Genomic DNA, 20,337 nt, shown 5'->3' with positions numbered 1-20,337 from the left:
AAGACTCTTCTTAGCACCCCAGGAGTAGGGAAACTAGGCCCCAACATTCTGCGAGCCCTTCTCTAGCTCGCAGAATCAAGGAGTGCCTAGAGGATCAAAAAAGGACCTCCAGTAGCAGTGCCTCTGTGTCTGAGGACGAGTGGACTCGGGTGACTAAAACAAAGAAAGCAAAAAAACTTAAGAGAGCTATTAAAAAAGATCCCATTAGGAAGATCAAGGCCATTAGAAGTGTGATAACTGCATATCATAAAAACGCCAAGTATTCTGTCTCGGAACACCTAGAATTATATGAACAAATGATGGATACTTTTCATATGAAGGACAGCCAGAATTGCATACAGTATGTGAAATGGACATTCTCCCCCGAGTACTCCAGTTTCTTTGCGGAACTGGAGGACCAGAACCACTCCAGATGGTCCACCTACAGGGCAGCCATCTTAAAACATTTCTCTGCTCACAGAAACCCCCAAGAGGCCCGCAAAGCGGCCTACAATCTGCAGTGCGGGGAAGATCAGGCCCAACAAGAATTTGTGCAGGAGCTCAAACGCGCCTTTGCACAGACCACAAGGAGGGTGCGCACAGATAGTCGGGAGTTCATCACCACCTTATTTCATGCCCTCCCAAAATAGGTAATGACCCAGCTGGTGAGGGACTTTCATGAGAAAAGATCACTGGACTGGGTCATAGAACAGTCGACCCGCATTTATGAGGTACCAAAACCGGCAGATAACAAAAACACAAACAAAAACCTCAAACCAGCCAACACCCCTGCTGCTGCTAAGGTGGCGGAGGTGAAGGTTGCCCCCATTCTAGATCTGGAGATGGGGGGCCTAAAAATATACCTATACCAAATCCATCCAATCAAAGACCCAGAAGGTCCTCGGGCCAATCCCAGACAGATGTTAGTCAGGGAGGTAATCCCACAAATGGGACCCCTAACTCCCCTGATTACATTAGCCCCCGATACAAGGGTAACAGACCCATCCTGGGGTATGTATGGACTCCCCCAGCCCAAGGGAGGGATCCAACTAGGTAGGTACCACCCCAGGAAACTTCCCTCCTAACTGTCCCCAGGAGGGCAGTAATCCCCCAAATGCCAGGTTGAGTTTCTTTCCCTGTTACTCACAAAGCCCCAACCTGCAGGACAACCCTCCATTCTTTACCCGCTTTCAGGAGCCCAGACAGCCCAATCCAGGAGAGGGGAGGCAAAGGGTGGAGGGTTACCAAAATTCTCCATACCCAGGGTACTATGGGAGAAGGGATAGTTACCCTTCACGTGACTCGCCTAGGGTTGACCAGAGACCCCCGTACCAGCCGGAACGGGTGTCTCAACTGGAACGCCAGGTCCAGAACCTGTCCCAGGATTTGGGTCGCATGCTGAGGGCTCAACAGAACCGTTGGATTAACATGGCGGCTCAGAACCCCAACAGCCAAGGGTCTGGTACTCCAGAACAATGACGGGGGGACACCCAGACAACTCACTGGTTCCAGAGGAGTAGGCACAGGGGGAAGGGAGGTGTAAAGCCCTAGAGGAAACTTCCTTCATTACCCATGAAAAGCCCCAGGACACCCAGGAACCGGAACCAAAATCTCCTGCCCCCATAAACCTGCAACCCAAGGAACAGAGGGCAGGTAGGAGAAATAAAGAACCCAAAAAGACCCATTTTGTGGAGGAGGTTAGTGTCCTCTAATTTGAAGGTGAGAAATACTCAGAGGGTTCTGGGAAAATAATCTTCTCCTTCAGGGACGGGGGAACTCCTCCCAAAGAAAAATGGGTCCCAAGAGATCCAAATGAAGACTGGGGGAAGGTGGGGACTGAGTCAAAACCGCCTGTCATTGAACCCCAGAATGAACATCCCGGAAACCACACTGTCAAAATCAAGTCTGGGGACTGCCTCCAAAAAGGGGGGGTGGGGCGGACCAGAATCAGAAGAAGGGCAGCCCCAAACTCCCCACATATTCCAATGTCAAATTCTCCTTTCAGATTCCCAAACTCCAACACGAATCATGACCAAACCACCCCTGTATCAGAGTCAAAAATAAGGAAATTGAACACCAAACTTGCCCAGAATGCCAATTACCTTTGCCCATTGGAGGAGAAGGAGGGTAGATTTTATGCCCCAGTCCAAGTGCAAGGGCAATGTACATTTTCGGCACTGGTGGACACTGGATCCCAAGCCACTCTTCTGTCAAAGAGGGCCTTCGATCAGCTGAATTCAAGAAGGGGGGAGAAATACCAGATCCCTCTCACCCCTCTTCCTGGACAACTTCAGAACTTCGATGGGAATGAAATTCCTGTCGAGGGGACTGAGGTTTTGGAAAAAAATGGGGCGACATAAGTTAAAAACACCCTGTCATAGTCGTAACTCCAGAGGGCACACCATGTCTACTAGGGAATGGCATCCTGTGAAGGTTGTCCCCCTTGATAGACTGTGTGAAAAAGGTCCTCTGGACCCAAACCAACAGGCCGATAAAATTAAAACATAGTGTCAACCATGTTAGTTTAAATAGCACATGCCACATTGTTGAACAAAAACCTGATCATATTGAGTTTCATTTCCAGAATAACCAAGTACCTGACGGGGGTGTGGCTGACCAGCCATGGAGTAGGACGTTCTCTCTTGATGGCTCCTGTTGATCCGAAATCGATCAGCGCTTAAGTGCGTTATAATGTACCAAGATACTCCATAAAAGATGGTTTGGACATCAGAAAGCAGGCTGCACAACTGCTGAAACTTGGAAGTGTCTCAGTGTGATGATTCAGGAGTCCAGAGTCTTTAATTGATGCACACAGAATGAACAAATGATACAAAATTGCGGTCCCGAGCATCAAAGGGACCGCCTGAAGTAACTATGGGAAGGAAGGATTCCATCGAGGATTGCCTGTGTGAAGGTGGCATAAATGGGACAGTGCAGTGCACACACACAAAAAACATTGCTGCATTGCCCCCATCACTAGGAGCGGTAAAACAGCCGTTGGGGACGCCAATGCAACGGTGCCCGTGGAGACATTCAGCACGTCGGGGCACAGCCGAGGGGATTCTGAGGGGTCCATGGACCCGCGAGGCGAGCGCTGCATAACTGCAACCCTTTCTCATCGCAGTGAAGGGCCATTGTGCGTGCGCGATCGAGAAAACATTCGGGACACAAGCCCCCACTCATAATGGCTATGGGTGGTGGCACACCAACAACACACGAAATAGGGTCAGCCAGCCGCCGTGCAGGCACTGGGTGGAGAACATACCCGGAGTGCGTGTGCAGAAACTCAGAGACACAAGCTGTGCCATGTGAACACTGAAGGGCAGTCGGTCCTTCTCAGAGGTATGAAACTGACATGCTGAGTGGGTCAATACATTGTAGCTCAGAAACGAAATATGAAACAGCAGGATTAACCGCTTCATGTGACTGTACTGGGCAAATGACACTGTGAGCTTCCAGCACCAGTTGAACCCTGGATGGGAAAGCAGACCTGCAATTGGAGCCCTTGATTGTGCCAGTGGGAGAGGGGCAAAAGATGGTGGCATGTGGATGAAGGTGCCCGGATGAATAGGAGGGCAACAGCCAATACATTAACATTCAAACCCTAGCAGGACCCGGTAAATGACAAAGAACAACCAATACATAACCATTCTGGCCCTGGCTGCGGAGCAGTTCAAGGGAAAGGCGGACACGTAAGGGGGACATAGGAGCCTGTGAAGAGAACACTGGGACGCCCGCGGGGCGGAGAAGTGGAGTGGCCCGAATTAGCGCTGCCGCGGAGGAGCCACGGTGGACCCAGCGAGCGAGGAGCACCCGAGGCGGAGTGACATAGCAGGGGACACAGTGGCTGGGGAGTGAGGCACAGCAGTAGCGGCTAGGAGCAGAGCACGCCCTGACTAAGGTCCACAATCAGACCACAGGCATACGCTTGGGGTGACCGCGCCGAGCTGTACTGCAGGCACGTCCCACAGGGCCCGCAAACACACGCATACGCGGCCATGCCCTGAGGAGAACTGCTGCCGATACATTGTTGCGCCGCATACTTGGCAGTGAGCGCGGATCATAAAAAAAATAAACAAACAAAGAAGGAACACACACGTGAGAGGCTGCCACAGCGGAGGCTCAGTGGGCTTTGACAATGTTGCTCTGCAGTGCAGTTCTGAGAGCACTGAAAGACACGGGGCAAAACGAATTACACCGGATGCCATATGAGGGACGGTCACAAAGGTTGCAGTGTCCGCTCCCCCCCAAGGTTGGAGGCCCCGGCGAAGACCACGTGTACTGCAATATAAGGAAGCCGGTGGCAGCTAGCAAAGCCGCCCGGGGCACACGAGATGTGCTGAGGGTACAACCTGGGGCATAACCTGGAGTGGGGGACCCGCTGGAGCTCGATCCTAATAAACAACACCCACTGCTAGAGACAGATAGGCCCACAACACCCAAACAGGTCCACGATCCTCGGATTTGAACTACCAGGAGTCGGGGCATAAGGACAATCAGAAGCGATAGCGATCAAGTACATGGGACGACACAATCCACTCCAGACACAAACTAACAGAGCACAGATACCCCCACTATGGCCTCCCCCAAGGGCCACTGCTGACTACGAAATGACCTTGAGGAGCTGAAGACCATAAACCGGGGGTGCCCGCAGAGAAACACACGGCAACATCAAGATGGCCAACAAACAGGCTAAAGCAAAGGGCAAACAAAACACACTGAAAGAATATGCCAGAACACTGCTAACGGCAGAAGGAGCCACGAGCAAGGAGAGGACCACCGCCACGGGCACTGACACCATGAGCAAAGATCAGCAAATCCTGGAAGCAATAGCGGACCTGAAACTAGCATGGGAAACTAAATTGGAATCGGCTATGGTCGAACTGAAGGCGGCACTGGAACTTAAAGTAGGAGCAGTGCAGGAAGAGGTGAACCTCCTCAGACAAGATGTCAGAACACTAGCAGAATGCACAGGCGAATTGGAAAAGGAAGTAGCCCTGAATACAGCTGCAAGTGCATCCCACAAATCAGAGATCCACATCCTTGAACAACGCGTGAGCAACTTAGAAAACAGAGCAGAGGTAGCGGAGGGACGTGCCCGGAGAAATAACGTACGCATTGTGGGTTTGCCGGAAGGAGCAGAGGGACCAAACCCCACGGAATATATCGAGACAATGCTGCTGCAAGAAATAACTGGAGGGGTGCTGACTCAAGGATTTGCGGTGGAACGGGCGCACAGGGCCCTGACAAGGAGGCCACCACCAGGAGCCCCCCTGAGGCCGATAATAGTCAAGATCCTGAACTATCGAGACAGGGAGAAAATCCTGGAGCATTTCCGGAAGGGAGGAACGATACAGAGGGCATCGGCAAACATAACGGCATACCCGGATTACACAATGTTGGTACAAAGACGACGCATGAACTATGGTGCAGTAAAAAGAAGATTGCGGGAAGCGGGCTACAAGTACATATTAATATACCCGGTGAAACTGAAGGTGTACCACAAAAACAGAGCACTGTTCTTTGATACTCCAGAGGATGCATCAGAGTGGCTTGACACACAAAGCTGCCCATTGGAATCAGGTATCAAGAAGGAAGATGGTGCAGATAAGTAAAAGGGAGGCAGCGGTACTCACGGTGCTGCAGAATCAGACACTAGGACTAGAATATAAGACAGGGCTAAGACTGCTGGGATAGGTGCAACAAGGGCTGTATTAACATGATCCTTTGGGCACGGGAATATAGTGCAAGATATAGGAACCTAAAGGAACCTGCTCTCACACCCCCACTAACAGATTAGTTAGGTAACCGGTACATCGGTGACACCCTGCTGGGAACGTGATCTTGACATTCCGAGAGAGGACCAAATGTGGGGGAGCCTGAGATCCAGGGATGGAGCTGGGCACCAGTTGGGGACGGGTCGGGAGGAGGGAGGGGTGGGAATGTGTGCTGTGAACATAGTTGGGGAAGAAGGGGTGGAGGGTCAGTTGGGGAGTTAATGTTGAGATTGGAAGGAGTACGAGCCCATATTCATGCCAAACAAGATTGGTGGGAAGAACAAAGAGGGAGGGAGAAGGGACAAATCACGCATGGCGATGGGAAGTCTTAGAATTGTAACTTGGAATGTGAGAAGCCTCAATAGTTACCTGAAGAGGAACAAAGTAATGATGTACTTGGGAAGGCTGAAAGTGGACATAGCGCTACTACAAGAAACCCACCTTACTAGAGAGAAACTAGAGGTGGTTAAAAAAAAACGGAGAGGGACCACCATGGAAGCGACGTATTCTGCTTATGCTAGGGGGGTAGTTACCTGGGTGGCACCTCATGTGCCGTTTCAGATGCTGCAGGCCACGGCGGAACCAGATGGGAGGATGATAGTGCTGTGAAGGCTGCTGGAAAATAGAGAAGTGAGTATTATAAATACATATGCCCCCAATCACAACACGGCAGCCTTTTTCAGGACTTTATACGGCAAAATCATCCCCCATTTGGGAGGTGCGATTATATGGGGAGGGGATTTTAACTGCACGTTATACCCCAAAATGGATAGGTCAGACAATAAACTAGATAAACCCACCCCTGCCGCGAAAGCACTACAGGCCCTGCTGAGAGATTTTGGACTAGAGGATATCTGGAGACAGCAACACCCGAATGATAGGCATTATTCACACTACGCTGCCCCACATAGCCTGTATATATGATTGGATTATACGTTTGTCGCTTCGGAACTCGTAGGGGAAATGATAGGCTCAGAATACAAGGCAAGAGTATTATCGGACCACTCCCCCTTGGTCTTGGAGTGGAGACACCAGCCCCCCAGAGCGAGAATCCCGACATGGAGGCTCAGAGCCGAGGCCCTGCAGGACTCGGTATTCCAAGAGGATTTAAGGGAGGAGATTATCGAGTACTTTGACACCAACACAGGGAGCGTGCAGTCAGAGGGAACCTTATGGGAGGCGTTTAAAGTGGTGTAAGAGGCGCGGCCATATCCAAATCCAGAGGACTCCAAGGGGGCATAGAGCGAGAGCTACAGGAGGCAGAGAAGAAACTGGAAGAAATGATGCAGAAGGGGGCACCTCACAGGAGGACGCCGAACAGGTGAACTTACTACAACAAACCAGCAGGGAGCACTGAGAAAGACTATGTAAATTGAACTATAAAAAATATATTGAAAGGCAACACGCAGAAGAAGATAAACCAGGAAGGCAGCTAGCATGGCTATATAAAAATGAGACACCGAGAACAGTTGTCAGAGAGATAAAGGGAGAGGAAGGTTAGACCTGGGACACCCAAGAGGGAGTAAACGAGGGGTTCCTTAGATTCTATAAACGCCTCTATGAGGACACGGGGGAGGAGACGGTTCGGGAGATTCAGGAAACACTGGAAGATATAGGATTACCCAAATTAAACGATGAAGAACGGGAGAACCTGGACGCCCCAATTACAATAGAGGAATTAGAGACAGTGGTTCTGCACCTACCCACATGCAAAGCCCCGGGGTCGGACAGGCTCTCTGGTGAATTCTATCAAACATATAAGCAGGAAGTACTCCCCCCGCTGCTAGCCATGCTCAATGAAGAGCTTGAGAGGGGAAGGCTGCCGGAGTCTCTGAAGGAGGCGGTGATCATACCACTCCTAAAAAAGGGTAAGCCAAGCACAGATTGTGGGTCATACAGACCCCTATCTATGTTGAACCAAGATAGCAAAATTCTAACGGTAGTGCTGGCAAACAGACTCAAAAGGGTAATTGGCAAACTTATACACCCTGATCAAACAGGCTATGTTCCGGGCAGGAATATAACCGACAACCACAGGAAACTCCACCACATTATAGAACAGACAGAGAAGGACCCAGGCGTAATGGCAATAGCCTTGCTGGATGCAATAAAAGTCTTCGACTCTGTGAGGTGGCCGCGGTTGTTGGTGGCCCTGAAAGAATACGTGATGGGACCAGGGTATCTGATGTGGGTTCAAATGGTATACAGCTCCCCAATGGCCAGGGTCAAAATGGGTGCGATAATCTCAGACAAATGGCAACTTGGTAGGGGCACTAGACCGGGCTGCACCTGGTCGCCCATGCTTTACATTCTTGCATTAGAACCACTAGCGATCTGTCTCAGACAACAGTACGGGGAGATAGGAATCCACATGAAGGGGGGACCGCACCTGATATCATTGTACGTCGATGATGTGTTGTTATACCTGCGCTTCCCAGAGGAAAACTTACAGTATGTCCTGGAAGTGATGGAACGCTATGCGACCCTTTCGGGCATATCGGTAAACCCCAAGAAGTCAAGCATGTTCCCCGTGGGGAGAGATAGAGGGGCCTTGCATAGGAAACTACCTGTTTTGCCGATACCCTGGCAGACCAGGACATTCCGATACTTGGGGGATCAACATACATCATATGGCTGCGGACGAACATAAATACAATACAGAAAAGGCAGTGGAAGGCATCAGGAATAGTATGGGTTTCTGGGCAAAGCTCCCCCTGGCCATGGTGGGAAGGGCAGACTTGATCAAGATGGTGGTTCTGCCCAGGCTGTTACACTTTTCACGAACATCCCATACATGCTCCCCAAACACTTTTTCATGAAGCTCCATAGCTTATGCAGGGGCAGAATGTGGCACAATTCCAGGAACAGGGTGGCCCTTGGAAAGTTGCAGAACCTGTGTGATAAGGGGGGCATAAACCTACTGAATTTCGAGATATACTACCTGGCTGGACAGCTCCAGTATGTGGCTAGGTGGCTGTCCGAAGAAGAGACGGTCGAAGCTAGACTGTTGAGCAAGGATTCCGCCCCATTTTTTCTGAGACAACTGGTATGGCTACCTCAATCAGAGATACAGGGAAGCGCGACATTAATGGAACTGGGTCGGAAAATATGGCGCAGAGCATGCCAAATAGCGGGAAACCCGACCCCATGCTTCCCGCAGGTGCCGTTAGTGGTGCTATGCGGGGAGGAGACACAAATGATAAAAGGGATCCGCAAATACTGGGAATTGATGGGCCTTGCGACCCTCAGATACATGTGGCAAGAGGGGGGGTACTAGACTACCAGAAGATAATGGAGGACATCGGGGTACACAAAGGACAATACATTACATATACAAGAATTATCAAGCGTTTGCGGGAAAGGTGGCCTGAGGTAGTACTAGCGGAACAACCCGATACAGTCATTGAGACGATGTACGATATCTCAGAGGGCGGGCCTGAAATATCCCGAATTTACGAATTATTGATGACCAGGGTGGGCAAGGAGTTTCTCCAACTGAGGCGGGACTGGGAGGAGGAGGCGGGAGAACCTGTGCAAGACAGACAATGGAAGAGGGCCCAGAGGTATCATAAGAAGGTGTCCCGGAATGCGAGGCTACAGTAGATCCAGTTATATGTCACCCACAGGGCATATATGACCCCTAGCAAAATTGCCAGGTTTAGAAGCTCAGTGATACAAAAATGCCCTAAGTGTGGGGAGGTGGATGCCGGGGTGATTCACATGTTCTGGGTGTGCCCGGAGGTGGGCAGATTCTGGACGGAGGATAGACAACGTCTGTCCCAAAAGGGGATTAAGTTGGAGGTGGAGTCAGTATGGGCATGCATGCTGGGGGGTTTTGCCAGACCACGCAACCTGAAGCACATCATTAAGATGAAAGACTTAGCTTACATCTTGGCCAAACAGAGAATCGCAATAGACTGGAAAGCAGCCCAAAGGCCCATAATAGAGGTGTGGTGGACCGACCTCCTGAAGTGGGCAGAGGCGGAGACGGCGGCATGGTATGAAGCAGTTACCAAGGGAGGGGAGGAGTGTTAAGATGGATTTCTGAACTCTGAACTGGAGGGGCAGAGGTTCAGAAGGCCAGCCTAGTTTCTTGGAACAGTGTAACCTCTGGACTAGCCAGACCAATCAGGTTAGCAATGGCGGCGGTCAAGACTAAGACTCAAGAGGGGTGAGGGTGACTGAAAGCCCACAATGAGCACACAAAGCAAGGACACTTACAAATTACTCCAGACAGGTGTTATATTAAAAATATAGACACATTTATTACAAGGCCTTTGTAACATGGACCATAGCAAAGAATCTCAATAATACTAAAGTAAACCAACACATCACAATCAATGCAATATATATACAAGACCGAGGGGTCTAAGGAGTTAGGAGCACGTAATATGTAGACCACCTAGATGGGGAGGAAAACAGGCAGTGCAAGTAATCATTAGACCCAGTTCGACATCTGAAATACACCTAACTAGGAGGAAGTCCGAGCCCTACGAAGAGAGGAGCCTTGTGCTCAAAAGTACCTGCACGCGCTGGTGCCAATGGACAAAAGAGGGCCTCTTCGAGGATATCTGGCAGTTCAGGAAAGTGAATGGAGCGATGCAGACAAGTCCCCACTACTCAAGCAGGGCCTCCACTTGTGGGTAGAGGCAGGGTGAGAGTGCGGGATAGAGTCGCTAGTTCATAACAGCGGTAGAAAAGAAACAGGCTCCTGCGCGAGGGGCCACCGGTTGGGGTATGGACTACTCACCGGTCCCTGACGCAGGCAGACCCAGACTTCTCCAGTTCAGTTCACTTTGCTGGCAGGTTCAGCTGCGATGATCAGGTTGCCTCGACACCGTGTAGATTCTGCGTAGCAGGATGCCGGGTAGAGGGTGTCCCAAATGCAGCAGACGTGCACAGGTTGTTACCACAGCAGGAACACGGCAACCGCGTTTATTCTGGTCCGGGCGCACTCGTCTCATTTCAGGCCTGGGAATGCCAAGTGTATGAAATTCGGTGTGAGGGTGCCGTGGATGCAGAGCAAGCAATAAACCAAGTTTCGAGGGCTTCCCCGAAACAGCGGCGGTGACAGAGCAAAGCGTCCTGCGTAAGCTGGTCAGCCCACTGGTTGGCCCAGGTACACTTCCGAAGAGGCTTACTTGCAGGGTTTGATGAAGGTGCAGGGAATAGTTGATACCACTATTCCAATGGGTCCAAGCGCCTTCGCAGACCTTCTAGGACGATCAGATGCAGAGGGGTCTCACAGGACGACAGCAGTTCAGGGTGCCAAACCTTCAGCGGGTCACCAGCGGTTCCTCGACTCAGCTTCTTGTTGCAGGATACTTGGCTCCTTATCCCTTGTTCGGTGTGAACTCCGGAGATCGACATGGTAGTGGTGTTTTCAGCCTCCTCTTATCCAAAGCTCCCTTCGCACCAAAACGGAGAGGACCCAATGGGAGATCTGCTCACAAACACTCACACCATACATGGACCTATTACGGACCACGGTGGTCCCAGGCATTCAGGACACTCCAGACTCTGTGGCACCCAGGATGTGTATTGGGAACAGACATCCCAGCCCACACAAGGCATGCAGAAGCCCGCGAAAGCGTTGTGTTTTGCGGGAAAGTGCATGACCAAATAAGGACTGCCCCGGGTCGGCTCGACCTGGGGGAAGGTGAAGGGGCAAGACTGTCCGCGGACAGGACAAAGAACCTTGTGGCATGGCTGTTTTGGAGCCAGGCCACTTACTTGTGCCAAACGCAGTAAGCACGGATAACATGGCGAAAAAGGGTTCAAAACACAAGAGAAACAATAGCTGCCACCAGTCCTGTCCGTGACACACTTGCACAGTTCATAATAAGTCCAGCGAGAGGTTTCTAGGGCTTTTGGAATGACTAGAGACCCAAGAGCGCCGTAAAGTAAGGTACAGTGCACTCTTGTTTCATGTTACACAAAAGCTGCAACATGAGTAAAGGACTAAGGGAAACAAAGTCTCCCAGTACTGACTGTCTTAAGGGTATGTCAGTTTCCCCATAAGAATTGAGCGAAAGCCCAGAGGAGTGCAGCGGAAGGCTGCGCTTCTCTGGCAAAGTCTAGATCAGGGTGTAAAACAACAGCAAAAGGTTTGGGGGTTGCCACATGGAGGGAAAATTACATACAATTATGAAATCTTTCCTAACACTCGCCCCTCCCAGACTAAGGACAGGGGGTACTAATCCACCCCTGGATGAGTTTCTTGTTCAGGTCGGTTAAACATTCTGGACAACCCATCAGCATTGCTGTGTTGGACACCTGGCCTATGCTCAATAGTGAAGTCAAAGTCTTGTAGACTTAAGGACCACCTAAGCAACTGTGGATTCTCTCCCTTCATGTTCATCAGCCACTTTAAGGGCTTATGGTCAGTTTGCACGGTGAAGTGGGTCCCATAGAGGTAGGGCCTCAGCTTCCGTAGGGCCCACACAACAGAGAAACATTCTTTCTCTACTGTGGACCATCTGAGCTCTCTGTTCAGCAAGCTGGTGACTAATGAAACCAACAGGGTGTTCCTTACCCTTCTCATCTACTTGTGATAGTACAGCTCCAACCCAGTGTCAGAGGCATCTGTCTGCACAATAAAAGGTATTTGGTAATCAGGGGCCCTGAGTACAGGGGCCTGGCACAAGGAGTCTTTTAAGCCATTGAAGGCCTTCTCACACTTCAGTCCAGGTTACCTTCTTGGGTTTCTTCGGAGTGGTGAGAGCAGTCAGAGGGGCAGCTATGGTGTCATAGTCTGCCATGAAATTTCTGTAATACCCAGTGAGTCCTAAGAAGGCTCTCACTTAGGTCTGTGTAGTGGGGGTAGGCCAGTCTTGTACTGCTTGTACTTTACTGGGAAGAGGCTGTATCCTCGTCTCCACCTACTTCATGTCCAAGGTAAACCACTGAGCCTTGTCCAATCTGGCATTTACTGGCCTTTATGGTCAAGTGGGCTTTCTGAAGAGCCTGTAACACAATCCCAAGGTGTTTCACATCGTCTTCCCAGGTGGCACTGAAAACTGTTATATCATCTAGATATGCAAGACAGAATTCATCCAACCCATTCAACACATGATTCACAAGCCTCTGGAAAGTGGCCGGTGCATTCTTCAAACCAAAAGGCATTACCCTGAACAGGTAAAGACCTTCTGGAGTTGAGAACGCTGTCTTCTACTTGGCATGTTCTGCAAGGGCTATTTGCTAATAGCCTGCAGTGAGGTCAAACGTGCCGAGGTACTTGGAGGCACCCAAAGTACCCACCAGCTCATCTGTTCGAGGCAAGGGGTGGGCATTTGTCTTGGTGACAGCATTCAGAGCCTTGTAATCCATGCAGAGCCTCGATTCGGAAGTACCGGCTTTTGGAAATAAAACCACAGGGCTGGACCAAGGACTACTAGTGGGTTCAATCACCCCAAGATCTAACATTTTGTTCACCTCCGTCTTAATGTAACACCGTACTTTATCTGAAATCCTGTATCCCCTACTTTTGGTAGGTACACTGTCTCCTGTGTCTATGTTATGTTTGCACCAAGGTGTCAAACCAGGGGACTGTGAAAACAGGTGGGAAAATTGCCTAAGCAAACTTTTCACCTCAGCCTGCTGATCGGAGGTCAGTTGAGGGGCCACTCGGACACCCTCAAAGGAGCTATCTGAAGGACTACTTTGAAACAGGTCAAAGAGAGGTTCAGACTCCTCTTCCTCAACATCTGAAGCCAATAGCAGTGCTGCGATTTCAACTCTTGGGATGGAAGCCTTCGGCCTATTTACATGGAACACTTTTGGAGCCTGTCCAGGCCTTACAAGGTCCACTAAATAGTTGACCTCACCCAGGGGCTCCACCACTGTGTAAGGGCCTGACTACTTATCCTGTAAAGCTCTAGGCCTTATGGGATTCATGATCAGGACTTGCTGACCAGGTGTGAAGTTGATGAGGGAAGCTTTCTGGTCATACCAATGTTTCACCAGGGCTTGTCCTGCCTTCAACTTGTCACTAGCCAGACCCATCAGGAGTACCATCCTTTTTCTGAGCCCTAACACATAGTCTACTACGTTGGTAGTAATAGGGGGAGTGGGCATCTCCCATGCCTCCTTGACTATGGCTAAGGGTCCCCGCACAGGGTGACCAAACAGAAGTTCGAAGGGGCTGAAGCCAACACCCTCCTGTGGTACCTCTCGGTAGGCAAACAGTAAGCATGGTAAAAGAAGATCCCATTTTCTTCTTTGAGGTTCTTCCAGAGCCCCAATCATACTTTTTAATGTTCTGTTAAACCGTTCCGCCAGACCATTGGTGTGGGGGTGGTATGCAGAGGAGAACTTGTAGGTGACCCCACATTCTTTCCACATAGCCTGCAAATTCCTTCGACATAAAGTTGCTGCCTCTGTCAGACACAACTTCTTTAGGGAAGGCAACCCTAGTAAAGATGCCGAGTAAAGCTTTTGCGACTGACTTGGCAGTCACAGTTTTCAATGGGATGGCCTCAGGAGATCTGGTGGCATGGTCGACCAATACCAGGATAAACCTATTGCCTGAGGATGTTTGGGGGTCAAAGGGACCAACTATGTCGATCCCTACCCTCTCGAATGGTACTCCCACAACTGGGAGTGGTACCAATGGAGCTTGGATTGTTGAGCCACTCTTACCAGATAACTGGCAGGAGGCACAACTCCTGCAGTGACTTTCTACTTACACCCCCATCTTGGGCCAGTAGAAGTGCATGGATAACCTTTGCTTGGTCCTCTTAATACCAAAGTGACCAGCAAGAGGCACTTCATGCGCCAGCTGCAGGAGGAAGGGTCTTACAGCAAGGGGAACCACCAACCTCCTATGGTCTCCTTCTGTAGACTCTGTGGGCTCACTATACAAGAGTCCACCTTCCCAATAAACCCGATGCTTCCCAGGAGGTTCACCCTCAAGCTTGGAGCAGGCCTGTCTCCTTAGGCCTTCCAGAGATGGACACTCACGTTGGCCTTTACTGAATTTTTCCTTGTCAGGACCACCTTCTACTAACAAATCGTTTAGTTCAGGATGGTCATTGGGGTCAAATACTTCAGGCATCACCACCTCCTCGTCAGGTCCTGACCAACTACCTCCACAGCAGTGGTAGGCGAGCTAGGGGGAATATTCTCTTTCACTCTTCTTGGTTTCTTGACTCCTTTAGCCTTTGGTTTCCCCTTTGGCTGGGGCAGGGCATTGGTCTTGGCCAATGCTTCCCTCGTTTGAGACCTTGTGCAGGGTCTGTCACAGTATCTCCCACAAGCCCTAAAGCCCTGAGATCATGATCATTGCCCAACAAGACCTTTCCTGGGACACTCCTCTGAATGCTCACTGGAATCTTGACTGCTGTACCATTGATAGTAAGATTTACAGGTATTACGGGGAACATGAGAGGTGGGCCGTCAGCCAACCTAGTGGGCATCAGAGTAGCTCTGGCAACTTCCTCTGAGTCTACCAAGGTAGAATCCACTACAGTGCGACTGCACCCACAATCCCTAAGAGCTGGAGTATCTAGTCCATTGATCAGCACACTGTCTTTAAAGTAGTGCTTGGTGTTAACTGGAATCCTAGCATAAGCCTCTGCGACTTTAGGCTCCCAGGAACCCAGGGAAACTAAAACTACCTCAGCTTCTATCCCACTGGGGAAGGAGTCTGAGGAAGGAGAAGGATGCTCCGGTAATCTCTTCTTCCTTGTAGGAGGAGAAGGCCAGATTAGCAGAGTGGACCCCCAAGGTTTTTACCTTATATCTGGGATCCCTCTTCACGTGGTCAGTTGCTCCACAAGCAAAACAAGATCCATGGGGTCTGTTTACATAGGGAAGCTTATTATAACCAGAGTTCTGTTTCGGAGGCTGACCTCCACTACCCTGTGAGTTCTCTTGTGTCTTACCCTTATTTTTCTTTTTGTGGCCCTTTTGGGAAGAAGATTTATCAGTTTCCCCACCCTCCTTATCTTTGGACTTTTTCCCTTCCTCCTGCTTACCAGGATGAGTCTTGTCCTTATGGGACACTCGATGTGACACCCATAAATCTGCTGCAATGGCAAGTTTCTTAGGATCTATCTCCTTTGAATCTGCCAAATGCTGCTTAAGCTCAGGGGAAGAAGATGCAAAAATATGTTCCAGCATGGCAAGACTTATCATACCTTCAAAGGTAGAAACCTTATAACCTTCAACCCAGCCAGTCAAGTTTTTTAAGGAGTCAGTTACATAAGATACCCAAGTACCAGCTTCTTTTTTCTTATACTCTCTGAATCTTTTTAAGTATTGGACAGGAGTCTTTCCAAACTTTAAAATGAGAGTCTGCTTCAACATTGCAAAATCTGCTCTCTCAGCTTTCGACATTTTCATAATGGCACTGCAGCCAGAATGGGGCAGTCTGCTAAGTAACCAGGCAATTTTATCAGCATTGTCAACTTGTTGAACTTCACATACATACTCAAATGTATTCAGCCAGTCCATAATGTCATTCTTTTCCTCATACACACTGAGCAGATCTTTTGGAAACCTTGGATGAGAGGAGGCCCCAGACCCATGTCCAGGACCCTTGGATCCATTGGCAACTTGAAGCTTGGCCAGTTCCAACTGGTGATCCCTGTCTTTCTGTTTTTCTGCCTGTTCGAATTTTAGTTTTGGCCATATTGAAATCAAGCTCCTTCTGTCTAAAAAGCAGTTCTTGCTTCTTGAATTCAAGTATGGCCTCCCCATCAGCACTGGCAGAGGAAACATTGGACATTTCATCCTCCCTGTCCTCATGGTCGCTGTGGACCAGTGCAGCGGCAGAACTGTCAGTTCTACCAGTGAGAGCAGCCCCACCTCCTTCTGTACTGTCCTCTGAAGCTATAGTGCTAAGCTGAGCTTCTTGCCACGCCATGATTCATTGGATCATTTACATTTTAGTGCTTTGTGAGGAGACACCTCTCTCAGCACACATCTTTTTCAATGTTTCGGATTCAGAAGCATTTAAAGTTAACAAGGTACTTGTTTCCATACTGTTAGATAGGACTAAGGCCTTTAAAAAGTTATACTACGACAATTCACTATGTGGCCTGGTAGGAATAACTCGAAATGCCTTCGCTCGTGCACAACACTGGATACCTTCAGTCGTATCCCACCGCGGTACACCAATTTGTTAAAATGGACTTCTGAACTCTGAACTGGAGGGGCAGAGGTTCAGAAGACCAGCCTAGTTTCTTTGAACAGGGTAACCTCTGGACAAGCCAGACCAATCAGGGTAGCGATGGCGGCGGTCAAGACTAAGGGCCTCATTACACGTTGTGTGGTAAGGGATTAACGTTACCGGCAAGGGAATACCGGTATCATTAAATACCCATGCCAATTACGACCCGGGTTACCGCTATTAACGGCACTGCTAAGTACGGTGCCACTAATAGCGGCTAGTTCGCGGGCGTGCAACCCTTCATCCCGTAAATAGCGGCATGGCGCTAATAGCACACCATCACAAGCCATGCGGACATGCTAATAGCGGCATGGTAAAGCCCCAAAAACCTCTTACCGGCATGGCGCTAATACCAGCATCGCGAACTACCCGTTAAGAGAATTGAGCAGTGTTCCCACCTGCCACAGGTGGACACAATCAGCACAGGTGGAGGCAATGGAGACTGTGGCAGCACAAAAGGAGAACACCAAACCCCTTCACCCACCCCTTCCCACACCAAGATGGTTCCAATACTAGCAGCATTACATGGGCAGGAGGACATGAATGCAGTGCAGCAGCAACAACAAAAGGCAGCACAGAGGAGATGCAGGAGGAGGAGGAGGAGGGCAAGACAGGCGCAGCATGCACCACCAGGGCACCTAGTAATACCCCAGAGGCTGCCACCAATCCCCAGAATCCGAGCCAGTCCATTTAACCTAACCCCTGAGCAGACACACACCCTGTACCGTCTGGACCAGGATACCATCACCAGCATCGTGGACATGATACATGACGACATTGTGAGCCTCATAGACATCAGAACTGCCATCCCCCCTCTACTGAAGGTGGTGACTGTGCTCCACTTCCTGGCCACAGGCACCTACCAGCATACAGTGGGGCAGATGCATGGCATCTCACTTCCAGTATTCTCACGCACGCTGAACCAGGTTCTCAATGCCCTCCTGAAGCATGCACGTGAACACATATTCCTGCCACGGACTGCCCAGGAGATCGCAAACACCAAAGTTGGCTTCTATTCACTGGCAGGCATCCCAAGTTGCATCGGGGCCATCGACTGTACCCATGTGGAATTGGTGGTCCCACATCACAAAGAAGTAGTCTACCGAAACAGAAAGCAATTCCACTCTATCAATGTCCAAATGGTATGTGACGCAAACAAGATAATCACACATTGTTGTGCCCGATTTCCCAGATCAACCCATGATTCAATGGTCCTGCGGAACTCAACCATACCACGCTACATGGAGCGACAAGCCGGACAACGTTCGTGGCTACTTGGTGAGTAGCAGGGCAAGCACATGGCAGTGTGATTGGGGGGTGGGGCGATACATACTCCAACTGGGTGTGATTGGGGGGGAGAGATACATACTCCAACTGGGTGTGATTGGGGGGGAGGGGATACATACTCCAGCTGGGTGTTGACAGTCATCCGTAGGACAAATGGACATACAGATGTACGCCAATGTCCATCAGAGAAGGCCACAATGTACTTGAGAAGAACCCACATGCAATTTGAAGCTGCACAACATTGAGAACAATCCAGGTTTCCTAATATTACGCATCCATCCACATCGCACATCATGCCACACCACATCATACACAAATCAGCAACATGGCGTCAAGATAGTAATACAGACTTAGCGCAGCACAACATCAATACAGCAATGCGCCCTTGAATGCATGCAAAGGGATCACCCCTAGCCATAGCACTGAACCACACACCTATAGCACCACTGAAGTGATGCTTCACAACATGGCATCATCGATGTCGGAATGGCAGTACACTAGCAGTGTGGTACCAAATTTGCCTAGCCTACGGACACCTAAGACCTGGCCTCACCCAGGACATGTCAATTACTGTCGGAGGCATGAATCGGGCATGTCCACTTGCAGGGTCGAGATCACCTTTGCACATTGCAGTCACACAGATCGTCTGCATGCATGCTGGTAATCGTGGATTTCAATCACAATGCAAAATCGATTTGTGTGATATCTACAGGCCGCACTTGAGGTGAACAGTAACAGGTCCCCATTCTTCCCCCCATACAGGTGATGCTGGCTATCCCCTGAAGAGGTGGCTCCTTACCCCTGTACGGAACCCACAAAACAGGCACGAAGAGGACTACAATCGTGTACATACCCGTACCCGTGTCGTGATTGAGCAGACATTTGGCCTTTTGAAGACACGGTTCAGGTGCTTAAGCAGGTCAGGTGGGGCTCTCCTGTATGGCCATGAGAAGGTGGCCAAGATCACCATGGCATGTGTCATGCTGCACAATATGTGTATCAGACGGAATGTGACACTGCCCCCTGACGTTGAAATGCAACCACCTGATGAGGATGATGATGGTGATGAGGACGGAGGTGACGGGGATGCTGGTCATGCAAGAGGCGATGCCCAGGAGGGACGCGATGTCTGACAGCATCTGATCAACCAAATATTCTGAGGCACATGGTTTAACTCTGTAGGATGGATATGGGTATTAGTGCACTGGTGTCTGTGGGGAAGCGCACAATGGACCCTGACACCAATGAAGTACACATACACAATGACGAAGTCCAAGCATGTGTTTTAACTAGTCACCAGTGTATTAAGGTATAATGAGATGAAAAAGTGCATGTCAGCAACTATCCCACCACCCTTTCACCCACCCCTCCCCCAACAACACTCCCGAAACACCCTTTCTACCCTCCCCCCACAACGACCCCATGTGTGCCTTGCACAATGTTGGTGTCCTGCTGCACACGTGCCAGCTAGACCATGCTGTCCCCAATTCCCATTGCCACCACCACCATTAGGAGGTTGGGATGATGTGCGCCTCATGGTGCGCATGGAGCGGCGGAGAGGGCTTGTCTGCCTTGAATTCGCAGATGATGAGGAGGGTGTCTGTCCCTCTGGTGGTGGTGGGAACTGGCGGTCCATCGCGTCTGCTAGGCACGTGAGGACCTGCCTCAGTTGGCCAATCTCCACGCACAGCCTGTTGGTACAGGCTTCCATCGCCTCCCTCGACTGCCTAGCAGTCTACGTGATCTCCCCCCTGAGACAGGCAGCCTCTTCCACATGCTGCCCAACCAGCACTGTAATGTCCTCCTGGCGCTGCCTGATGGTGGCCAGGTCATGGTCACTGTGGCCAGCTCGTGGTGTGGCTGCTGCGCCCACCTCTACATCCCAGACATCAGGCGAGGCTTCTGGTGGGCTCCAGCACCCTCCCGTGTTCTCCTTGCCAGACTGGCCATGTACACTGGATCCTGGTGTGGCCGTGGAGTTGCTTCTGGGCTTCCTGGGGGGTGGGGGAGAGTGCATTTGCATGATGAACTCTATAGGGTCCTCCACATCTGACAGCGGCGCTGTGGCTGCTGCCTCACAAGTAGGACTTGTGGCAGTGGAGGGTGGGCCCTCCGTGGGTG

Source organism: Ambystoma mexicanum, chromosome 7q (genome assembly GCF_040938575.1).
Source record: "Ambystoma mexicanum isolate Mex_15411 chromosome 7q, UKY_AmexF1_1, whole genome shotgun sequence".
NCBI lineage: Eukaryota > Metazoa > Chordata > Amphibia > Caudata > Ambystomatidae > Ambystoma > Ambystoma mexicanum.
The sequence above is the reverse complement of the archived record's forward strand: the minus strand, read 5'-3'. Positions refer to the sequence as shown.